Below are 24756 nucleotides of genomic sequence, written 5' to 3' on the forward strand. Positions count from 1 at the left end.
CTATGAAGAAAAATTTCCTCTTGCTTGAGGGTACACATAGGCACACTATTATCTTATTTCTCTTCTTGTTATTTTGAGTTTCTATAGTTTATATATGAAAGATTTTTTTTCATGTTATTATTCTTAAACTTCTCTTGTAGTACATTTCGTTATTTCCTTTCCTCACTGGGCTATTTTCCCTGTTGTGGGCCTTGGGTTTATAACATCCTACTTTTCCAACAAGGGATGTAGCTTAGCAAGTAATAACACTTTAATAATAATAATAATAACAATAATAATAATAATAACCACTCTGCTACTGGGGCTGTGACTTCTGAAAACATTCAGTGAAGAGCATTCAAAACATAACTTAAACTGACAAATTCTGTCTTGTACCAAACTTGAGGTATTTAGTGTCTGTTAAAAATGTCCAAGTTCTATTTTCTCTATAACACTGGTGTACCTCAGTATCTTTAACACATGCTGACATTATGTACATTGGCTGGAAGAAGTCGAGTTGTTTTTGATTGAGATCGATCAAAATTATTATGAATATTTTCTACAAAGATCAAGTTATTGAATCCTGATCCAGCCCACTGACAGAGCACAGGTATTTACAACTTATCTCCACCTTTGAATTGCAGCTAAAACTGTGAAAGTGATCTCTATGGAGAACCTGGTTTAAAATAGGAACTTGAGATGAAAAACATCTAAAACTGGTCTCCAAAAGTCTCACACTACTTTGAACAGCTCTCGTAATTACTCGTACACAAAGCAGCAACATAAAATCATAGCGAGGAAGCGGTAGTAAACACGTACGTCTACTAGGGAGACCAGGAGACAAATGGCACCGTCTCGCTAACTCGGCCACTCCTACACAGGGGTGAGGCAGTTGCTAAGCATACAATGTTATCAGAATCCAAAAACTTAAATTTTGGTCGTAACTAAATGACTTAGGAGTAAACTCATACATATATAATGAGGGTTTGAACTTGCGTAGGAACAAAATACAATTATGGATTATGTGTCTGGAAGGTTTTTGAAACAACTGCTAAATTCCAAAAGAATTGTTAGTTTATTAATGAAAGAAAACTTCTCAGGTCTTCATCACTGTATATATTTTTTGGGCTGTACACTCAACTTGAATAAAGTCTACATTTTTTTATTATTCCAAACACAATTACTACAATCTTCCTTGCTTGGCATGAATATTGTACTTACATAAACCTATGGGATCAAATTCATAATCATATTATACTATTAGCACCCTATGGAACAAAGTTATTAAATCTCTCTACACTGTCCCTTAGGCTCAAGTAGTCAGTGGATGTCATGCATAGAAGGAAAAGAAGGACTTTTACATATACAGGAGAGAAACCGGAAGGGGAAACGTGCAAGAAATCTTGGGGAAGGATATAAAGTTTACTATGCAAGGGAAAATACAAGGAGAAATGTGGGAGGAGTTATTCTACATTAAGATTTGCAGGAAAATGTCAGATATCAAGCTCATGAGAAAGATAAAAGAGTATTTCATATCTCAGCATGCATCCCTTAAAGGCGTGGCGAAAAACAGGATGAATTTAGAGGGAAACTACTAGAATACATAGGAAGATCTCGAAGGAGTGAACTGCTAGTGTTATCTGGGGATAAGAGTTTTAGAAGAAACAATCAGGAAGGTGAAAGATTGATGGAATTAGCAGAAGCTATGAATTGTCATGAATACAGAAGTTTGAGAAAAGGAGAAGTCATTGGGTAACTTATAAAATGGACAAAATGTTTCACAAATTTACTATGTGGTAGCCAAAAAAACTATTACGGATTGTAAGATTACAAATAAATCCATAGAACCTCATAAACTGGTAGTGGCAGATTTCAGGCTGAAAGCAATAAGGAAAGGAAAGGCCCCATCCACAAATAGGATCAAAACTTAGAAGCTAAAGGGGGGTATAAGGTACAAGAGTTCAATAAATTTCTTCTCCGCTTGACCTCATTTCTCCGGATCTTGCCCCGAGGAAGAAGTGCATATCATCGGGGTCTCCTGAAATGGAAAATCCTACATTAGAGCACTGCTGGACATTTGGAAAATGTTGCTGTTCCACAGAATAGCTTGCAATGGGTAAGAATAATCAAAGACTGGCTTTACTGTTCTGTCAATTTTCTCTGATACTGTACTTCATTATCCATTTTAATCACGTAAGCGCCCTAACTCATTTGAGCAGATTGTAAATTTTCTTAGTTCCAAATAAAGTGTTGAGAGAAGGACACAGTTTCATTATAACCTCCTTTATCTTAATTTATCCAACGCATCCTTGAAGAGAGAGTATTTAATGCTAATTAGTTATCGCCGTGAATGTGCCAACAGGTTATGAGCCAAGGTTATTGGCAAAACCATTCGATGGCGATGCCAATAATTATGATATACAGGAAGACTCTGTGGCCACAATGCACATTTTCAACTTGCATTCAACATATGATAAATAAGCTGACAAACGGACAAATGACTTTAATTTAACAAGAGCAAAACAAACTGCATGACTACCGAATAAACTGTTTTCTTAGTCTCTCCCATGGGCTAATAAAACCGGAGGCTTGAGATGACGGAGTAGAAGCTATCAAGATAATGAGACGATATTACCTTAGGGATATAACACAGAGTTTAAGCTTTATGGAAATCATTTACATACTCATAAATGGAAGATAAGAATGCTGATGTATCATAAGCTACAACAGATAAAGCTTTGCCACCGCATAAGGAACGAGGCGAGACAAATAATGACGACCTGAGGGTTGTGTGTACATCAAGTCCTCGACTTATTTACGATTTCTGTTGGATTTGTGATCGTATATCGGAATGTTACATTTGTTGAAATTTCAAGGAACTTTTAGAGTTTTGTGGAAATTGCTAATCGACTAAATCCTCCTTAAATGTATGAAGGGCTGAAGATTGCTTTATTATGAAGATCGTTTTAACTTTAATATTTTTAGAATATTTAATTTTTACTTGTTCATTACTACTTATATCGTTTATCTATTTCCATTCCTCAGTGGGTTATTTTTCTGTTGGGGACCTTCGGCTTATAGCATCCTGCTTTTCCAAGGTTGTAGCTTAGCAAGGAATAATAATACAGAAAATATCATGACTCTCAGGCATAAGTCAAGTGGACCTACTGCTAGCAGTGTTAATGGTAGCCCAAACTTCACTAACTCTAATTATAACAGTAATAAAATAAGTACATGTTTTAACTCTTTTACCCCCAGGCTATTTGGAAATTTCCAACCCTTAACCCCAAGGGGGTTATTTTTTTCCCCAGCACATTTTGCAGTATATATTTTTTAAATTGCTCTAACAACCTTAATTTTTGTCATAAAGAGGTCATGTTGGTCTCATTCTCTTGAAAAATGCCTAAAGTTTCTCAAAAAATTATCAAAAATATGAAGAAGAAAAAATTGATAGCATTTTTTTGCAAGTACGTACCGGTACGTCCATGGGGGTAAAGGGATGGCTTTTGTGAAATGTACCAGTACGTCCTTTGGGGGTAAAAGGGTTAAATGCAGTGAACCAGGCTTATATGGAGCTGTAAAAGTGAATCTATCACCTCACGTTCAATAGACTATAACAGTAATGACTAGAGTGGCACCAAGTAGAGCGCAGACCTCCGCCACAGCAGCTTATTTCTCGACCTTCTGCTTGACTTTAGACCTTGACCTTCCGAAATTCAATCATTTCCAGCTTTTTACATATCAGTTAACCCTTTTACCCCCAAAGGACGTACTGGTACGTTTCACAAAAGCCATCCCTTTACCCCCATGGACGTACCGGTACGTCCTTGCAAAAAAATGCTATAAAAATTTTTGTTTCATATTTCTTATATTTTTTTGAGAAACTTCAGGCATTTTCCAAGAGAATGAGACCAACCTGACCTCTCTATGACAAAAATTAAGGCTGTTAGAGCAATTTAAGAAAAATATACTGCAAAATGTGCTGGGAAAAAAAATAACCCCTTGGGGGTTAAGGGTTGGAAATTTCCAAATAGCCTGGGGGTAAAAGGGTTAAAATTGGGACCAGGAAGCTCTACTGAGTGCCCCTCTAGTTCTCATAAGTGGTGCAACTTTCAGAGTACTAGAACTAACAACAAATGATTGCAGAGCTGCAAGTGATTATTATTATTATTATTACTATCCAAGCTACAACCCTAATTGGAAAAGCAAGATGCTATAAGCCCAGGGGGTCCAATAGGGAAAAATAGCCCTGTGAGGAAAGGAAATAAGGAAATAAATAAATGGAGAGAACAAATTAAAGTAATGTCAAAAGAGATATGTCATATATAAACTATTAACAACGTCAAAAACAAATATGTCATATATAAACTATAAAAAGACTCATGTCCGCCTGGTCAACAAAAAAGCATTTGCTCCAACTTTGAACTTTTGAAGTTCTAATGATTCAACAACCTGATTAGTCTTATGATGGAGAAGGCCTGGCCAAGCAACAGCTACATAAAGTCTGCAGACGATAAACACCGAGGGACCATTATAATTTTAATGCAATACATTTTGATAGGCCTAATTTAGAAAATTGTATAAGGGCTGGGTTATAAACTTGAAAATTAACCCTTTTACCCCCAGGCTATTTGGAAATTTCCAACCCTTAACCCCCAAGGGGTTATTTTTTTCCCAGCACATTTTGCAGTATATTTTTTTTTAAATTGCTCTAACAGCCTTAATTTTTGTCATAGAGAGGTCAGGTTGGTCTCATTCTCTTGGAAAATGCCTGAATTTTCTCAAAATAATATAAAAAATATAAAAAAAATAATTTTTATAGCATTTTTTTGCAAGGACGTACCGGTATAACAGGGAAGAATAGCTAAGTGAGGAAAGGAAATAAACAAGCCACAATTGAGAAGTTATAAACAATTAAAATATTTTAAGAACAGTAGAGCAATAAAATAGATCTTTCATATATAAACTATAACAACTTGAAAAATAACATGCGAAAGAGAAATGATAGAAAAGTGTACCCTCAAGCAAGAGAATCTAGCCCAAGAGAGTAGGTTTTATACTGTGGAGTTAATATTTCCATTATTCATAAACTACGTCTAAATATTTATATAGATGTGCACGCACAGATTCGACCTTTCCCAGCCCCTCCCCCTTTCCTAACTACAACCAGCTGGTTCGGCAATTTGTGGGAGATTGTGGTTTCGAAGTGTACCTCTCGGAGTACCACCTCTCACCTGGGTATGACTACTTCACATGAAAAACGTAATGAGATTAAATGTTCTCTAGTCTTGGGTAGTGCCATAGCCTCTGTACCATGGTCTTCCACTGTCTTGGGTTAGAGTTCTCTTGCTTGAGGGTACACTCGGGCATACTATTCTATCTCGTTTCTCTTCCTCTTGTTTAGTTGAAGTTTTCATAGTTTATATAGGAAATATTTATTTAAATGTCATTGTTCATAACATATGTTATTTTCATTAGTAAAATAAATTTTTGAATATACTTACCCGGTGATCATACAGCTGTCAGCTCTGCTGCCCGACAGAAAAACCTAAGGACAAAATACGCCAGCGATCGCTATACAGGTGGGGGTGTACATCAACAGCGCCATCTGTCGAGCAGGTACTAAGTACTCCAATGTCAACAAAGAACCAATTTTCTCCTCGGTCCACTGGGTCTCTATTGGGGAGGAAGGGAGGGTCCTTTAGTATATGATCACCGGGTAAGGATATTCAAAAATTTATTTTACTAATGAAAATAACATTTTTCAATATTAAACTTAGCCGGTGATCATATAGCTGATTCACACCCAGGGGGGTGGGTAGAGACCAGCATTATACGTTAACATTAAGAGCTAAGAATTTTGTATTTCATTTTAGCAGTTATTCAAAATAACAAACATAAAATTAATAAGTACCTGGTAAGGAAGTCGACTTGAACAATTACTCTGCCTTTTTAAGTACGTCTTCCTTACTGAGCCTCGCGATTCTCATAGGATGCTGAGCGACCCCTAGGATCTGAAGTATCAAGGGTTGCAACCCATACAACAGGACCTCATCAAAACCTCTAATCTAGGCGCTTCTCAAGAAATGACTTTGACCACCCGCCAAATCAAGTAGGATGCGAAAGGCTTCTTAGCCTTCCGGACAACCCAAAAACAATAATAAAACATTTCAAAAGAAAGATTAAAAAGGTTATGGAATTAGGGAATTGTAGTGGTTGAGCCCTCACCCACTACTGCACTCGTTGCTACGAATGGTCCCAGAGTGTAGCAGTTCTCGTAAAGAGACTGGACGTTCTTAAGATAAAAAGACGCGAACACTGATTTTCTTTTCCAATAGGTTGCGTCGATTATACTTTGCAGAGATCTATTTTGTTTAAAGGCCACGGAAGTTGCGACAGCTCTAACTTCGTGTGTCCTTACCTTCAGCAAAGCTTGGTCTTCCTCATTCAGATGGGAATGAGCTTCTCGTATTAACAGTATGAAAAATAGGATAAAGCATTCTTTGACATAGGCAAAGATGGATTCTTAACTGAACACCATAAAGCTTCAGACGGGCCTCGTAAAGGTTTTTAAATAGAACTTAAAAGCTCTTACAGGACATAAGACTCTTTCTAGTTCATTTCCAACCATACAATAAGTTTGGAATATCGAACGATATTGGTCAAGGCCGAGAAGGCAGCTCGTGTTTGGTTAGAAAACCAAGTTGTAGAACATGTAGCCGTTTCGGATGAGAATCCGATGTTCTTGCTGAAAGGCATGAATCTCACTGACTCTTTTAGCTGTGGCTAAGCATATCAGGAAAAGAGTCTTTAAGGTGAGATCTTTCAGGGAGGCTGATTGTAGCGGTTCGAACCTGTCTGACATAAGGAATCTTAGTACCACGTCTAAATTCCAACCAGGTGTAACCAAACGACGCTCCTTCGTGGTCTCAAAAGACTTAAGGAGGTCCTGTAGATCTTTATTGTTGGAAAGATCTAAGCCTCTGTGACGGAAGACTGATGCCAACATGCTTCTGTAACCCTTGATAGTGGGAGCTGAAAGAGATCGTTCTTTCCTCAGATATAAGAGAAAGTCAGCTATTCGAGTTACAGAGGTACTGGTCGAGGATACGGATACTGACTTGCACCAGTTTCGGAAGATTTCCCACTTCGATTGGTAGACTCTAAGGGTGGATGTTCTCCTTGCTCTAGCAATCGCTCTGGCTGCCTCCTTCGAAAAACCTCTAGCTCTCGAGAGTCTTTCGATAGTCTGAAGGCAGTCAGACTAAGAGCGTGGAGGCCTTGGTGTACCTTCTTTACGCGTGGCTGACGTAGAAGGTCCACCCTTAGGGGAAGTGTTCTGGGAACGTCTACTAGCCATCGAAGTACCTCGGTGAGCCATTCTCTCGCGGGCCAGAGGGAAGCAACTAGCGTCAACCTTGTCCCTTCGTGAGAGGCGAACTTCTGCAGTACCTTGTTGACAATCTTGAACGGAGGGAATGCATATAGATCTAGATGTGACCAATCTAGTAGAAAGGCATCTATATGAACTGCTGCTGGGTCTGGGATTGGTGAGCAAAATATTGGGAGCCTCTTGGTCATCGAGGTTGCGAAGAGATCTATGGTTGGCTGGCCCCAGGTGGCCCAAAGTCTCTTTCATACATCCTTGTGGAGGGTCCATTCTGTTGGAATTATTTGTCCCTTCCGACTGAGACAATCTGCCATGACATTCAAGTTGCCTTGGATGAACCTCGTTTCTAGTGAAATGTCTAGACCTTTTGACCAGGTGAGGAGGTCCCTTGCGATCTCGTACAATGTCAGAGAGTAGGTCCCTCCTTGCTTGGAGATGTACGCCAAAGCCGTGGTGTTGTCCGAGTTCACCTCCACCACTTTGCCTTGAAGGAGAGACCTGAAGCTTTTCCAGGTCAGACGTACTGCCAGTAGCTCCTTGCAGTTGAAATGCATTGTCCTTTGACTCGAGTTCCATAATCCCGAGCATTCCCTACCGTCTAATGTCGCACCCCAGCCTACGTCCGATGCGTCCGAGAAGAGAACGTGGTTGGGAGTCTGAACAGTCAGGGGAAGACCCTCTCTAAGGTTGATATAGTCCTTTCACCAAGTCAGACAAGACTTTATCCTTCCGGAAACCGGGATCAAGACCGCTTCTAGCGTCTAGTCCTTTTTCCAGTGAAAAGCTAGATGGAATAGAAGAGGACGGAGGTGTAGTCTTCCTAGTGACACAAATTGATCCACGGATGACAGTGTCCCTACCAGACTCATCCACAGCCTGACTGGGCAGCGTTCCTTCTTCAGCATCTTCTGGATGGATAGCAGGGCTGGGGGTTGATCGTCTTGTTCAGCAACGTCCTCATCAGAGGGTTCCTCATCCGAAACTGATGAGGAAACGGCAACGGAGTGGGCAACGTCTGACTCGCTGAATCCGGTCGCACTGGTGGATGTGTGACGGAGCCGGACGCAATATCATGGCACTGCTGCACAGTCTGTGAACTGTCAACAACCATGGGTGCACGAGGAAGTACAGCGTCAACCCGAACTGTCTAGACTGTCTGGGTTATGCAGTCAACACCCTACCGGGTTGCTGAGGTTGACGCACTGCGTCACAACAAGTCACCTCTGCTGGTTGTTGAACGTCTTCCTAGTGACACATTGAACGTCAACAACCACCTCCGAGCGTCGCTTAACGTCAACGTGCGACTGGCAACCCACACTGGGTCGCATCGGTGGAGGAACCACCTCAACTGGCAGACGCGAGTAGGATACCTCAGCGTCAACAGGGCGCACAACCAACCGGTTGGAAGGTTGTTGGCCAGAAGGTTCTTCTCCGCATTTAAGTCCTCTATCAAGGACACAAGCTTAGACTGCATGTCTTGCAGCAAAGCCCATTAGGGTCTACGGGAGCAGGTGTGGCAACAGACGGGGTTAGCGACTGAGGCGCAACCATTTACCATCCCTGGAAGCCTTGTTATGTGTGACATAATAGTACAGCAAAACTTCAAAGGCTCGACAAAAGTGAGAAGTTGACCTGTAAACAACTTGGAGCGTCTCCTGGCTAGGCACCAGGGCGAGTCTACCAGAATTGAGAAGTCCATCTGGGCAGAGGCAAGAACTCCCAAGCCGAGAACTTCTCTCGTGTCTTATCAGACTCTCGCTCTATAAGCCAGTTTAAAAGAAGGGAAATCAAAGGCTGTATCCCTAAAAACTCCTCCTGGTGCAAAAACCAGTCGCCTAGCCAACGTAACGCTCTCTAGGAGAGCGAGAGAGCACTAGCTTAACAACAACGGCTTCGAAGCAGCTAGGCCTAGTGTAAGTTCTGACGTTTAGGCGAACGAGGAGCAGCAGTTACAAGATCCGGACGAAGATCCTTAAAAAATCATCATGATTTAATTAAAGTCCATAGGAGGCTAAGCAGCTTAAGGCTCCTCTCCAAATGACAGAGTCCTCAAAGGAATATCAGTAGGAGGGAGAACAGCACTTTCTCATCTACAGGAACCTTGTCAGAGAAAAGCTAGGTTATCTCAGTGAGTCTCTCACTGGTGCATTAGTAGCAGACCAGAAGGCAACGTCATGTAACTGCTTGACAGTCTGTGAACTGTCAACAACTGAACTGTCAACCACAACAGGTGCGTGAGGACATACAGCACTGGTGCATTAGTAGCAGACCAGAAGGCAACGTCATGTAACTGCTTGACAGTCTGTGAACTGTCAACAACTGAACTGTCAACCACAACAGGTGCGTGAGGACATACAGTGTTCACTCGAGACTGCTTTGACTGTCTATACTGAGCAGTCAAAACAACTCTAGAATGCGGAGGTTGACGCACCGCGTCAAAACACGGCAACTAAACTCCACCCTCCTGTTGTTGTGGTAACACGCGAACGTCAACGGAGGGTTCCGTGCGTCGGTGAACGTCAACATGCATCTGGCAGGGTCGACTGCGCATGGGTGGTGGAACTCTCACAGCTGGAGTGCGGGAGCAGGTAGCCTCAGCGTCTACTGGACGCACAACCGTGGTTGGTTGTAGGCTAACGGGTGCAGCGTCAACCTTCTCCGCACGATACTCCTGCATAAAAGAAGCTAACTGTGTCTGCATAGACTGTAGCAAAGACCACTTAGGGTCTACAGCAGCAGGTGCGGCAACAGACGGTGTTACTGCCTGTTGCGGTACCACTTTGCCTCTCTTAGGAGGTGTGCAGTCGTCGGAAGACTGCAGCGAGTCCGAACTGACCCAGTGGCTACAACTGGGCCGTTGGACTTGCACGGAAGGGACCGACTTGCACTTAATAAGCTGCGAGACCTTGGTCCATGGTTTCTTACGAGAAACCTCTTCCGCAGACGAAAAATAAATGGGCTCTCTCGTCTTTGTGTGGGTGGGGCGATCTTGGGTAGATACGCCCGAAACCACGGAGGGAAAACGTCTGTTCGTTGATCAAGGCCTGACGAACCCATAAGTCGTTCGACATTACTTCTCCCCTGGGCTTGGGAGCTTGCAAGAGGTCCCGGACTAGGTGAACGACAGGCACGAACAGACGAACCCTCGGACGCAACACTGTAACACTTGCGCATATCACTTTATCACTTCGATTTTCTGTTTTGCACTAATTTCACTGAAATCGAAACTTTTACTGATTTCTACGTGAAATACGCAATTCTACCCTTCATTAAAAGGTAGTAATTGCGAAATCAGCCGTATAATGCAGCACATTAATACTAGCAAAAAACAGAAAACATATATAAAGCTAAAAAATTCAGTGGCTGGGAAAGAGACTAAACACTAGTTCAAATAAACTACGTTTACAATCTCTCACCGCACATAGCCTGGGGACAAGAATAAAACCCTAGAAACGTTTTACCTTCTTCCCCGTACAGCGACTAGGGAGGAGAGTAACACGAGAAACAACGTTACCCGCTTGAACGGAACGTTTTCTCTCCTCTCTCTCCCTCCGTCTCTATCTCTCTCTCTCTTTCTCTCTTGATTTCGCACCTAAGAGAAGAGCCCAATTATAAATCGTCAAAAAAAAACATGTTATTTGACTAAAAGGAACAAACTGAAAGGTTTTCCAAATAAAAAGTTCCTTTAATTTAGAATTTAAAACATTTAAGAAAGAATGAACGAAACGTCAGAAACGATTTACTCTTACTGCAAAGTGAAACCGTGATACTCTCTCTCTATCGTAACGATAGAGCGCATGTTGAACGGCCTGAACATCAACAACTGCGTAGTCTAAAAACTAAACGTTAGTTCATCTTTGAAAACAGTACGAAGACTATCAAAGAGATTCTTTCATAAAACATTAAAATTAAAAAGTTTTAAAATTCTTTAAAGGCTAACGGGCTCAACGTTGATTAACTTCGGTTCCAAGTAAGGACCGCCTACTATTAGGAAAGGTCGCATATAAACAAACATAAAAATTAATTTTTATAAGTTTATAATAAATGGAAAGTTAATCGAAGAGGCCTAATAAAGGCGGAGAGATATAAAAATGTGGATCTATAACGTGTTAAGCAAAATTACTAAAAACCTAAACACACTTCCTTCTAAGGGAAGGGTCGGCCATTTAAAAGTGAAAGAGAGTCCATACTCTCTTTGTCACCATAATTAAATCTAACCAAAACGAGTTCAAGTTTTGAGATGAAGATAAAACACCTGCATAGCGAAAGCTCAAAACTAGAATAGTGTACTTCACCAAATAGTTGTGAAAACAAATCCAGTTAGTAACAGCGTATTTAGTAGGTCTTGCCAGTGGCACGACAGAGAGAAAATTGGTTCTTTGTTGACATTGGAGTACTTAGTACCTGCTCGACAGATGGCGCTGTTGATGTACACCCCCACCTGTATAGTGATCGCTGGCGTATTTTGTCCTTAGGTTTTTCTGTCGGGCAGCAGAGCTGACAGCTATATGATCACTGGCTAAGTTTAATATTGAAAAATATTATTTTTCTTTGTTTCCTTTCCTCACTGGGCTATTTTCCCTGTTGGGGCCTCTGGGCTTATAGCATTTTGCTTTTCCAACTAGGGTTGTAGCTTAGCAAGTAATAATAATAATAATAAAACGTACTTCAATCTGTAACTAATGCTTTGAAAGCCTAATCTAAAAATCGGTAAAAAAAAAGGGATTTTGACGAAGGAAAAATCTATTTCTGGGCGAGGAACCTGTGTCGCCCAGTGAAATGCTCCTTATAGCACCATTTCTAAGGTATAAATACTGCTAAATATACATACATACATATACCAAGGCACTTCCTCTAATTTTGGGGGGTAGCCGACATCAACAAATGAAACAAAAACAAAAAGGGGACCTCTACTCTCTACGTTCCTCCCAGCCTAACAAGGGACTCAACCGAGTTCAGCTGGTACTGCTAGGGTGCCACAGCCCACCCTCCCACATTATCCACCACAGATGAAGCTTCATAATGCTGAATCCCCTACTGCTGCTACCTCCGCGGTCATCTAAGGCACCGGAGGAAGCAGCAGGGCCTACCGGAACTGCTAAATATACCTGAGAAAAAAGTTGCATGGAATGCCCGGAATAAACCCAGCTCGCTCACTCTGAGTGTCGGTATAGTAACTGGGGCGTGTTAGAACCACGACCATAGGTCCCTCACTAGTTAGTCCACTCCTTCCGTTCCGGAAGGGCCGGGATAATTTGAGAATCGTATCTATAAAGTACGAGAGGAAAGCCAAGGTTTGGGTTGATGGATGGAGTGAAGGAAGCTCTGGGTGATAGGAGGATAGATGTGAGCGAGGCAAGAGAGCGTGCTAGAAATAGGAATGAATGGCGAGCGATTGTGACGCAGTTCCAGTAGGCCCTGCTACTTCCTCCGGTGCCTTAGATGACCGCGGAGGTAGCAGCAGTAGGGGATTCAGCATTATGAAGCTTCATCTGTGGTGGATAATGTGGGAGGGTGGGCTGTGGCACCCTAGCAGTACCATCTGAACTCGGTTGGGTCCCTTGTTAGGCTGGGAGGAACGTAGAGAGTAGAGGTCCCCTTTTTGTTTCTGTTTCATTTGTTGATGTCGGCTACCCCCAAAATTGGGGGAAGTGCCTTGGTATATGTATGATTCTTTGATCAGATTCAGATATGCTATTAAAAATTAGTCAAAACAAAAATGCTTCAGCGAGATATTTTGCGTCTAAAGCATACCTACTACTACATGTGGCACTCACCTTTAACCTGTGGTTGAAAAGATCAGATTCCTGGCATTTACTGTCGGTTCCATCTTTGACCGCTGATTTGCAGGGCACCTGTAAACAATACCAAATTAGTTACAGAACTTTATAAACAGTAAACTAATAAAATTTATATCAAAGTCATACTGATAAGTCTCCAAGTCTCCCCACATAAAAAAAAGTCACTAATTCAATATAGTATATTCAACAGCAAACTCCAAAATAGGTTTAGTGTTTCGATAACATTACACAGGAGGTTACACAATGTGTATTTTGTAAACATCCAATAGCTAAATTTATAAACCATAGAGTCAATTATTACTCAATTATAATAGGAGAGGCCTGTGGAATGGGCAACTTGGCCAAAGGGAAGCCAGTAAAAAGAAAATCACTTAACCCTTTAACCCCCAAAGGATGTACGGGTAAGTTTCACAAAAGCCATCCCTTTACCCCCATGGACGTACCGGTACGGCCTTGCAAAAAAATGCTATAAAAATCTTTTTTTTCATATTTTTGATAATTTTTTGAAAAAATTCAGGCTTTTTCCAAGAGAATGAGACCAACCTGACCTCTCTATGACAAAAATTAAGGCTGTTAGAGCAAATCTAAAAAAAATATACTGCAAAATATGCTGGGAAAAAAATAACCCTTGGGGGTTAAGGGTTGGAAATTTCCAAATATCCTGGGAGTTAAAGTGTTAACAACTAAATTATAAACCTTTCGGTTTTGCAGTTAAAGGGAAAGATATGACTTTACTGAACTATACAAGTAGAAATTATGCAGGATACTCCCAATCTTGGGCATCCGACATCTTGCACTAGAGCGGAGAAAAACATCGGAAAACACAGCCAAAAAATCACAACAAGCGGAAGCGATGATGCTATGGAAAGGAGTGACGTAGCTGGCGTGGGTTGAGATGGTGGTAGTAGCATTCAGTGGTGGGTGTTGAACGGCACCTAGCTGTAACGGGGATATTGAGGAGATATCTAAATGGCGCGAGACCTCTGGTTGTGATTTATCCCACTCCAGTATTATACCGACACCTTATATAGGTGAGCGAGCTGGGTTCAACCCTGGCATTCCTATGCAACTTTTTTCTCTGGTAATTCATAGCAGTTATATACCTTAGAAAGGATGTAAAAGGAACATTTCACGGAGCGGCACAGGTATCTCGCCCAGAAATAGATTTTTCCTTCGTCAAAATCCCTTTTTTACCTCGAACTTCTCCGATGATAAGACCATTGCCTTATAGAACTTTTATCTTATTATTGGGTTGTTTACCAAGACTTAGAGTAAAATACATCTTTACTCCCTTAGGTTTGGACCAACGATCTTTCAGGAACAAAGAATAAAGTTGCGTCCATACAGGCAACAATAATTTGTGAGACGACTTCTCAAGTTTAATCATTCCTTGTGGCTGTCAGTTTCTTCTGAGCCCTTAGTAAATGTCCTTTGAAAACAGTAGGGCTTGAATTCAATAAAGCAATGACACCTTGGTCCATATGCTCCAAATAATTATTATTATTATAATTATCATTATTACTAGTTAAGCTATAACCCTACTTGGAAAAGCAGGATACTATAAGCTCTGGGGAGCTAATAGCAAAAAACAGCTCAGTGAGGAGAGGAAACAAGGAAATAATGAACAACTAAAATAAAATACTCTAAGAACAGTAACAACATTAAATAGATCTTGCATATATAAACTATAAAAAGTTAAAAAAAATTAAGGGGAAGAGAAAAAAGATTGAATAGTGTTACCGAGTCAACCCTAAAGCAAGAGAACTCTATTCCGAAACAGCAGAAGACTGGTACAGAGGCTGTGGCAGTACCCAAGACTAAAGAACAATGGTTTGATTTTGGAGAGTCCTTCTCCTAGAAGAGAAACTAAAGATAGCTAATGAGTCTCTTCTACCCTTACCAAGGGAAAGTGGCCACTGAACAATTAACAGCGCAGTAGTTAACCCCCTGGAGAGAAGAATTGTTTGGTCATCTCAGTATTGTCAGGTGCATGGGGGCAGAGAAGAATGTGGAAAGAATAGGCCAGACTACCTGGTGTATTATGTATATGGAAAGGAAAAATGAGCTGTAACCAGAGAGAGGAATCCACTCCAGTCTGGCTAGTCAATGGACTCAAGTGAGCAGGAGCAATGTCCAGTACTAAAACTTTTAAACAAACCCTTGGAAACATAACACTGTCAGACTTCTGGTAAAATAAAGGTGTAAAGCAATCACTCGAGCCTTCTTGTTAAACCTCTAAACGACAGGCAGTTATCTCTTCCATTATACCCCTGGATCCTCTGGCTGATACACCAGCAAGGGTTTCAGCTGTAAGAATCAAGTCAATCTCTCCTTATATAGTTAAGGCTTGGCACATGCAGTCAAAATAACCAGGTCTCATCCACATTAAAAACCTGCTCGTCAAGGTAACCACCTTTCCTTAATAATATAAGTCAGCACAATAGTATATCGTAGGTTCTCTGTTTGCAACAGTTTCGTCTTGCGATGCTTAGCGGATATGACGTCTCTCCCAGAAGACAGGAAGAAAAAGTGTTTCAACCTTCACTGATTACATCAGCTAAACAAATGGCTGGAATAGTTTTCGTAAATGTGATATTTATATAAGCAGTACTTAAATAGTTAACCCCTTTCTGAGTGGGCATACGTTCACATGGTGAAAAGGTTTGTATATCACTATGATCATCAAAGCTGTACTAGGTGGGACACCCCTACTTGGTTGATTTGGTGTGAGCAATCAGACAAAAATCTCACACCCTCACCTACACCGCAGTGGCCACCGTGGTGAAGACAACTGGCAAAACTCATTGATATGTGCGAGGCCTTTGTCATGCAGCGGACTAAAAACAGCTGCATTTGTTGTTGTCGTTGTTAATAGCTAATAAAAGCAATGTTAGGAAATGTCACAGGAAATACAATTAAAGGCAAAACTTAAGAGGCAAATTTCAAATGCATCAACTGCATTATTACAGGTACAAAGTGCCTAAATGGGGAAATCTATGAAGGGTTAATCAAAAGGTCTATCTCATACACATACTTTCAAGATTTTGACGATTGCCCCTCGTCCCAAATGCAGTACGTGACATTTCTTTTGCATTTCAGCAACATACACCTGTGAAAAATACAAATTTTCACTTAATATTATAGGTACTAGGTTGGCCAAGGCACCAGCCACTCGTTCATACTAACTAGAGAGTTACAGGGTCCTTTGACTGGCCAGACAGTACTACATTGAATCTCGTTCTGGTTACGGTTCAGTTTTCCTTTGCCGACACATACACCGAATAGCCTGGCATATTCTTTCCACAGTCTCCTCTGTACTCATACACATGACAACACTTAAGCTAAACAAACAATTCTTCTTTGCTCAAAGGGTTAATTTCTGTTTTGTTATTGTTCAGTAGCTAATTTCCACTTACTAAGGGTAGAAGAGAAAGGAGCTCTTCTAGGCCACTCCAAAATCAAACCATTCTTCTCTAGTCTTGGGTAGTGCCATAACCTCTGTACCATGGTCTTTCACTGCCTTTGATTAGAGTTCTCTTGCTTTAGGGAACACTCGGACACACCATTCTATCTGTTTCCTTATTTCCTTTCTCTATTGGGCTATTTTCCTTATTGGAACCTTTGGGCTTATAACATCCTACTTTTCCAGCTGGGGTTCTAGCTTAGCTAGTAATAGTAATATTAACCCTTTTACCCCCAGGCTATTTGGAACTTTCCAACCCTTAACCCCCAGGGGGGTATTTTTTTCCCAGCACATTTAGCAGTATATTTTTTTTAAATTGCTCTAACAGCCCTAATTTTTGTCAGAGAGGGGTCAGGTTGGTCTCATTCTCTTGGAAAATGCCTGAATTTTCTCAAAAAATTATCAAAAATATGAAAAAAAAAAAAAAATTATAGCATTTTTTTGCAAGGACGTACCGGTACGTCCATGGGGGTAAAGGGATGGCTTTTGTGAAATGTACCAGTACGTCCTTTGGGGGTAAAAGGGTTAATAAAAGAGAAATCCTACACATTGCCTTACACATTCATTGGTATGCTTTAATTATACACATGAACTTGTCACAAATAAAGTTTCAAAGTTGAACCTAAACATCAAAATTTCTACGAGCAAGAATCCACCCCAGTATACCATCTATATCAGCTGGACAAGGGAGGCATTGTGGACTGTTTTCTAGTTCTTCTTATGGTACTCCTTGAATTCTCACAGAAAATCAATAAATAGCTCTTTCCAGGGATCAATTGAATGAACTGACTCTGGTCTCTATATAACATAAAACTATAACATGATTCATAAAAATAATTTACCTTTCAAAAAGCCATGATAAAAGTTTTATCTTTTTAATTTCCCAATTACAAAAAATATATCCCATGAGGTTGCAGATATACCTTCATCCCTTGCCCAAGATCTCAGAAATGAACTATACTATTATTATTAGCTAAGCTAAAACCCTAGTTGGAAAAAGCAGGATGCTATAAGCCCTGGGGTTGAACAGGGGAAAAATAGCTCAGTGAGGATAGGAAACAAGGAAATAAATAAACTATAAATGAAGTCATGAATACTTAAAATAAAATATCTCAAGATCAGTGTCATCAAAATAGATCTTTCATATATAAGCTATTAAAACTTAAAAAAATAAGAGGAAGAGAAATAAGATAAAATAGTGTGCCTGAGAGCACCCTCAAGCAAGAGAATATAACAACAAGAAGGCTTGGACTACTATAAAGAAACTGAACACTGAACAGAACACTTGAACAAGAGTACCTGCCATAACACCAGACAAAGCAGCAAACCAGCTACTATTCAACAAGGGTAGCTGCCATGACACCCAGCAGAGCAGCCAACCAGCTACTACCCAACAAGGGTAGCTGCCATGACACCCAACAGAGCAGCAAACCAGCTACTACTCCACAAGAGTAGCTGCCATGACACCCAACAGAGCAGCAAACCAGCTACTACTCCACAAGAGTAGCTGCCATGACACCCAACAGAGCAGCAAACCAGCTACTACTCCACAAGAGTAGCTGCCATGACACCCAACAGAGCAGCAAACCAGCTACTACTCCACAAGAGTAGCTGCCATGACACCCAACAGAGCAGCAAACCAGCTACTACTCCACAAGAGTAGCTGCCATGACACCCAACAGAGCAGCAAACCAGCTACTACTCAACAAGAGTAGCTGCCATGACACCCAACAGAGCAGCAAACCAGCTACTACTCAACAAGAGTACCTGCCATGACACCAGACAGAGCAGCAAACCAGCAGCTACGACTCCACAAGAGTAGCTGCCATGACACCCAACAGAGCAGCAAACCAGCTACTACTCAACAAGAGTAGCTGCCGTGACACCCGACAGAGCAGCAAACCAGCTACTACTCAACAAGAGTAGCTGCCGTGACACCCAACAGAGCAGCAAACCAGCTACGAATCAACAAGAGTAGCTGCCGTGACACCCAACAGAGCAGCAAACCAGCTACGACTCAACAAGAGTAGCTGCCGTGACACCCAACAGAGCAGCAAACCAGCTACGACTCAACAAGAGTAGCTGCCGTGACACCCAACAGAGCAGCAAACCAGATACGACTCAACAAGAGTAGCTGCCGTGACACCCAACAGAGCAGCAAACCAGCTACGACTCAACAAGAGTACCTGCCGTGACACCCGACAGAGCAGTAAATCAGCTACTACAACATAAACCGCCCAACAAAGAACGAGTGTACCTCAAGAAAACGATGCATGAAATGGACCACATCAGGTGAGAAAGGGATTAACAAGTTCTCTTGCTTGAGGGTACACTCGGGCACACTATTCTATCTAATTTCTCTTCTTGTTTTGTTAAAGTATTTGTAGTTTAAATAGGAATTATTCATTTAAATGCTGTTACGGTCCTTAAAATATTTCAATTTTCCTTCTTTCCTTTCCTCGCTTGGCTATTTTCCCTGTTGGGGCCCCCAGGCTTAAAGCATTCTGCTTTTCCAACTAGGATTGTAGCTAAGCAATTAATAATAATAATCTGAAACTAATACCACTTCCCTCTCGCACATTTGATATAATATTACAGCAGTGAACGTCATGCAAACATACGATAACACTACAGTACATCATGATACATACAGATCTAATAATGTATGTCTCAATACCAACGTCAAAAAAGAAAGCATTAGAATTCACGAAGAATTAACTGCGTTATGAAGTGAAAAGTGAATCGATTACCCAGCCGCAAATTTGAATTACTTGCAAGGTTGCCGTGACATCACTGCGGGAACATAATGACTGAGCTGTTGTATGAAGGGTAAATTGATGATTTGTTCACTAACCAAACAACCTAAGAATTAAAGAGCAGCAGCTATGAATACAAATAGTATCAGTGTTGATGTAGTAGCATGTGCCCTGGGACACTGCCGCATGCATTAATGATAATCAACCAATTAATTGATTTAATGTGGTAGCCATTTTCATTATTGATAATCTTCTTGCTTAAAAAGGAAGGGTGTGTTTACAATAGAATAACTCTAATTTTGCCTGTTGGAACCGTCAATTCCTAGTGATTGCCAGCCTGGGTTTCAAGTCCCACTCAAACTTGACAGTTTCTTGTAGTGTCTGCAACCTCACCATCCTTGTGAGCTAAGGATGGGGGGTTTGAGGGAGCCTAAAGGTCTACCTTGCGAGTTATCAGCCGCCATTCCCTGGTCCTGCCTGGTCCTAGCTTGGGAGGAGAGGGGGCTTGGAACGCTGATCACATTCATATATGGTCAGTCTCTATGGCATTGTCACTGACCATGGCCTCTGCCACTTATAAGTAGCCTTTAGAACTTTAATTGTTTTTAATCAAGACCCTATGATAAATACAGGGCTGTCAGACAATTTCTAACAGTATTCAACTGGTCTGGTAAAAATAAATGTTCCTATGAAGACGAAATAATTTGACATTCATCATATATACACATGACTAGTAAATTTAACATTGGGGACACGGATGTGTCTTGTAAAAATATTTAGATTTTCCAGTCTCTTATTCACAGTAAACCTTTAATACATAAAACAGGAGGAGGAGGAGGAGGAGGAGGAGGAGAAGAGAGAGAGAGAGAGAGAGAGAGAGAGAGAGAGAGAGAGAGAGAGAGAGAGAGAGAGAGAGAGAGAGATTTTTTTTCCTAATTAGTTCAAATATGATTTACTGTGCATTGACGATGTGGATAATTTTCCATGATCAGACCTCTAACCAAGGTACTATAGTCCATTTCTTTTAGCGATGCATATTTGCACCGACTCGCGGCTGTGCCCTTTTAGCTCGGAAAAGTTTCCTGATCGCTGATTGGTTAGAATGATCTTGTCCAACCAATCAGCGATCAGGAAACTTTTCCGAGCTAAAAGGGCACCGTTGCGAGTCGGTGCAAATATGCATCGCTAAAAGAAGTGGACTATAGCTTCCTCCTTTGTTACTTTTTAAAAGGGGCGTTTTTTAAAATTAAATAAAAAATAATCCTCGTCTCTTACCTTGGAATTGATAACTGTAATCCATGAGAACTTGGTTTTTGCACTCAAGTCATGCGGTTTCTTGGTGCGTTCTCTATAACTGCCGTGTACTTGTTGTTCAATCTACAGTCAGTAGCTCGTTTTACTTCAGCAAACTTTCATGATCTGAAAATAAGATCATTCATGGATAAGCATGTCATGAAATACTTCTGGAAACAAGTAAAATCTATTGAATTGAAAAAAAGAAAGCAATGATGAGAAAAAAAAAAAAAGTCAGTCTTTGTACATAAGTTTTCCAATGACTAACACTGGAAGGTTATTCACCAATAATAAGATTATACATTAAAAGCATTGATGGCCACTCATAGGACTGCTAACACAGAACTCGTGTAACATAGCCTATGTGTCAAATTTTTTTATGTATATACATAATATCCCCAGAATATAGTCATCATCATCATCTCCTCCTACGCCTATTGACGCAAATGGCCTCGGTTAGATTTCGCCAGTCGTCTCTATTTTGACCTTTTAAATCAATACTTACCCATTCATCATCTCCCATCCCACTTCATGCTTCATAGTCCTCAGCCATGTAGGCCTGGGTCTTCCCACTCTTCTTGGATAGTGCCCGAATATTAATATGGAAGCCATTTTAGTACTTGCTTTCCTGTAAATATCAAAAACAAATCTTCTATTATTTCTATGCACTAAAACATCTAAAAATGGCAATTTACAATTATTCTCTTCTTCAATAGTGAATTTTATGGAGTATACTAAACTATTTAACTTTTCCAAAAAAATATTTAGATTCTCATATGTAGGCCAAACCCAAAAAATATCGTCAACATAACGAAACCAAAAAACCCCTTTAGGCAAAATCGCTGGTTACAATTTAACTTCGAAAAATTCCATGTAAAGGTTACTGAGTACTGGGGATAGGGAATTACCCATTGCCATTCCAAACTTTTGCAGGTAGTACTTTACATTAAAAATAAATTTACAGTCTTTAACAGATAATTTTATCAATTCACTGATTAGAATAAGCATGCTAACCCTGATTTTGTCTTGAATTTGTCAAGTAGACCTTTACAAGATCATGCTTATAGCGCACTAGGTTATGGTTTAAGTTTTTCTTTCTCTCCGGAAATACCCTGATTAGTAGACGATCGGTATTATCACTTTAAGTGTATATGTGAAATCATCTTGTCGTAATCATTTCTAGAGCCTGCCGTTCTTTACAGGCCGTTTTTGTCATCTTGTTTCTAAAAGAAAAGGCTTAATTGCTTCTGAGTGTTTATCTTATGGGTGGTTGTACAGACCATATTTGTATTGCAAGGTCATCAGATGAATACAGTTAAAACTGAGTAAAATTGCCTTTCCATGACGCACAATCTGGCGATCGGAAACACGAAATACAGACTATCCACCCTACGGATATAACTTATTTTCATCAGAAACTTTTCTTGTCCTTAAAACACAATTTCAGTTCCTTGAATAGGTCAAATTACTGACCCTAACTATGTTCACTGACCTTTGACAAAAACTTGGTGCACGAGTCATAATAATCAAGCTTAGATAGCTCCTTCTCGCTGTTCTGTTTTGGTTCGATGCACACCTCTCTCTCCCCCCCAGTATCAACTACATTACAAGATCTCTTGGCAAAAACTAATAAATTCTAGAGGGAGCTTATTCCTCGACCCTAACATGTATTAATTGGCGTGGACTTTAATACACTCAATTATGAGGCAAGTTTGAAGTCCCTGTGACCACGATGTCCAAACTCATGGCTGATTACGTGTATTGGACCTTTTGCTTGACCGTGACTTTGACCTTACAAAATTTAATAATTGCCAGCTTTTTACACAACAGGTAATCCCTGCAAGTTTCATTACTCTACGATTAAAATTGTAGCCAGGGAACTGTTAACAGATAAACAAACAAACAGGGGATAAAACATAACCTCCTTCCAACTTGGTTGGCAGAGGTAAATAACTAATAAGGTGACATTCTGGTCAATATTTCAAGTTCTTATCAGCACCCTTAGGAATCAAAACCTAGAACTCCATGTACATACTATAGAGTATTAAGCCTACATTAGATACCTGTGTCCTCCAGGGTGGCCAGACTTAGAAAACTGAAATACGGGATACTTAAATTGGAGAGGTAGTTGAACAACATACACACACAACTTTCGTAAAGTTACACACGCAGAGACTTGGCTACATTCATTACATATGTCGAGGCATCAGAATATTACAATCAAGCATGTTTTGCAGTTTTGAAGGATATTATGATGAAAGCCTTTCCATAATCCTTATAAAAATATTTTTAAAAATTTCACTAAAATATTTTTTCACATCTTTAAAATACGGGACCCAAAGATGGTTGATATGGGACACAGGACAAATTTCATAAATATGATACAATAATGTCTAATACGGGACGTCTGGTTACCCTGCGTTATCACGCAAGAGACAACGTTTGTATCGGGAATGACATTGCATGGGTTATCTTCACAAAATTTGGCCTCTATAGTCTAGCAATGAGAATTGAAGGTCATTTAAACCATTATTTGTTTTTTGCCAGGAATATATAAAAGGAATGAAATAACCGAGCTTCCGCAACCCTACGAGGAAGACCTAAATAAATAATAGGTTCATTTTTATTAAGTGAAACAAATTAAGAAAATACAAAATGAATAATATACCCGATGTAGAGAAAATGACAAAGCAGCATAAAAGAAAGTAACCTCAAAATAGTTAGATTATAGTACGAGCTATTGTAGAGGCTATTCCTTGTCCCTGAACCCGAAGAGAATGGAAAGCAAGAATGAAGGAAATAGGAGCAGGGATACGGCAGAAGACTTCAAAGTAGGAGCAGATAAGGAATGAGGGTAAATTTGCAGCTTAAACTATGGCTGGTTTAGGGATAAAGAAATAGCGTGGAATCCACAATAACAAGTAAAGTACAGGGAAGCAAAACCTATAATAACCTCAACCACCTAACCAGTATAGGGTAATCCCAACTTATTTCCTGGGTAGGCTTTGCCCACCTATACCAAGTTAAGCTTTGGTATTAGTCAAATTACCCTATTCAGATACCATATGACCAAACTAAAGGTAAATACTAAAGGTAAAATTCATCAATAAACTATTTAGGTAATTACAATAGGCTTAGGGTTGTGATGGCCGATGGAGTAACGTCGCTGACTGGTGAATGCCAGACTGGGGTTTGCGTCCCGCTCAAACTCGTTAGTTCCTTTGGTCTCTGCAACCTCACCATACTTGTGAGCTAAGGATGGGGGATTGGGGGGAGCCTATAGGTTTAATTGCTATGTCATCAGCAGCCATTGCCTGGCCCTCCTTCGTCCTACCTTGGGCACAGTTCATAAGTATATATGGTCAGTCTTTAGTCTAGGGCATTGTCCAGCTTGCTAGGACATTGTCACTATCCCTTGCCTCTACCATTCATGAGCGGCCTTTAAACCTTTAAACCTTTACTGTGCATAACCCATTCATCACAATTTGGATACCTAAAGTAAGGCTAATACCAAGTCTACAGTATACTGCTACTACAATTACGAAAAATAAGTCACTAAGGTTATTTTGGATATGAAAATAACGTAGGTTGAATGAATCTACTTTAAAATGGTTTCTCCTACTTCAGAAACACAATCGAGGCCATAGCATGAGCAGTTCAAATCTACGGTAGGGTGGCCAAAGAGATCACAGGTGGCCATGTTGGCCAGTCGAGTTACGCAAAGTAATTATCTATACACAGCCGAATTACATTTACAATGGCAATCTTCTGGGATAGCCTTAGCTTATACCAGCCATCGGTAGAAACACAACAGCCAACTTGTTAAATATGACAATTGTAGACAATCCCGTACCAACTTACCAAGAGACTGATTCTCGATTATAGTCTTGTCTTTGCCGGCAAATACCGAATAGTACGTCTTAGACAGTACACCGAGATGTTAGTTTATTCTTTGGATGTTTAAAAACATAATTAATTGCGTGAAAATACTTACAATAAGCTAATTGTAGCAGGAGAGACACGGTTTTCTTGAACGAAACTTGCCGCGCAATATCACCACACATATTAGGTCAC

The 24756-nt window shown here is 40.4% G+C and overlaps 1 long non-coding RNA gene across 1 annotated transcript; it reads right to left on the reverse strand.

Annotated features, from left to right (window-relative positions):
- Positions 1-1031: 1031 nt before the first annotated feature.
- On the reverse strand, positions 1032-24756 carry LOC137637157 (uncharacterized). Its single transcript, XR_011043426.1, has 5 exons — positions 24677-24756; positions 21188-21310; positions 20665-20808; positions 13147-13224; positions 1032-2017 (listed from the first exon to the last, which is right to left on the reverse strand). It is a non-coding gene; the product is annotated as an uncharacterized lncRNA (long non-coding RNA).

The sequence above is a fragment of the Palaemon carinicauda genome, unplaced genomic scaffold (genome assembly GCF_036898095.1).
Source record: "Palaemon carinicauda isolate YSFRI2023 unplaced genomic scaffold, ASM3689809v2 scaffold56, whole genome shotgun sequence".
In the NCBI taxonomy this organism is placed as follows: domain Eukaryota; kingdom Metazoa; phylum Arthropoda; class Malacostraca; order Decapoda; family Palaemonidae; genus Palaemon; species Palaemon carinicauda.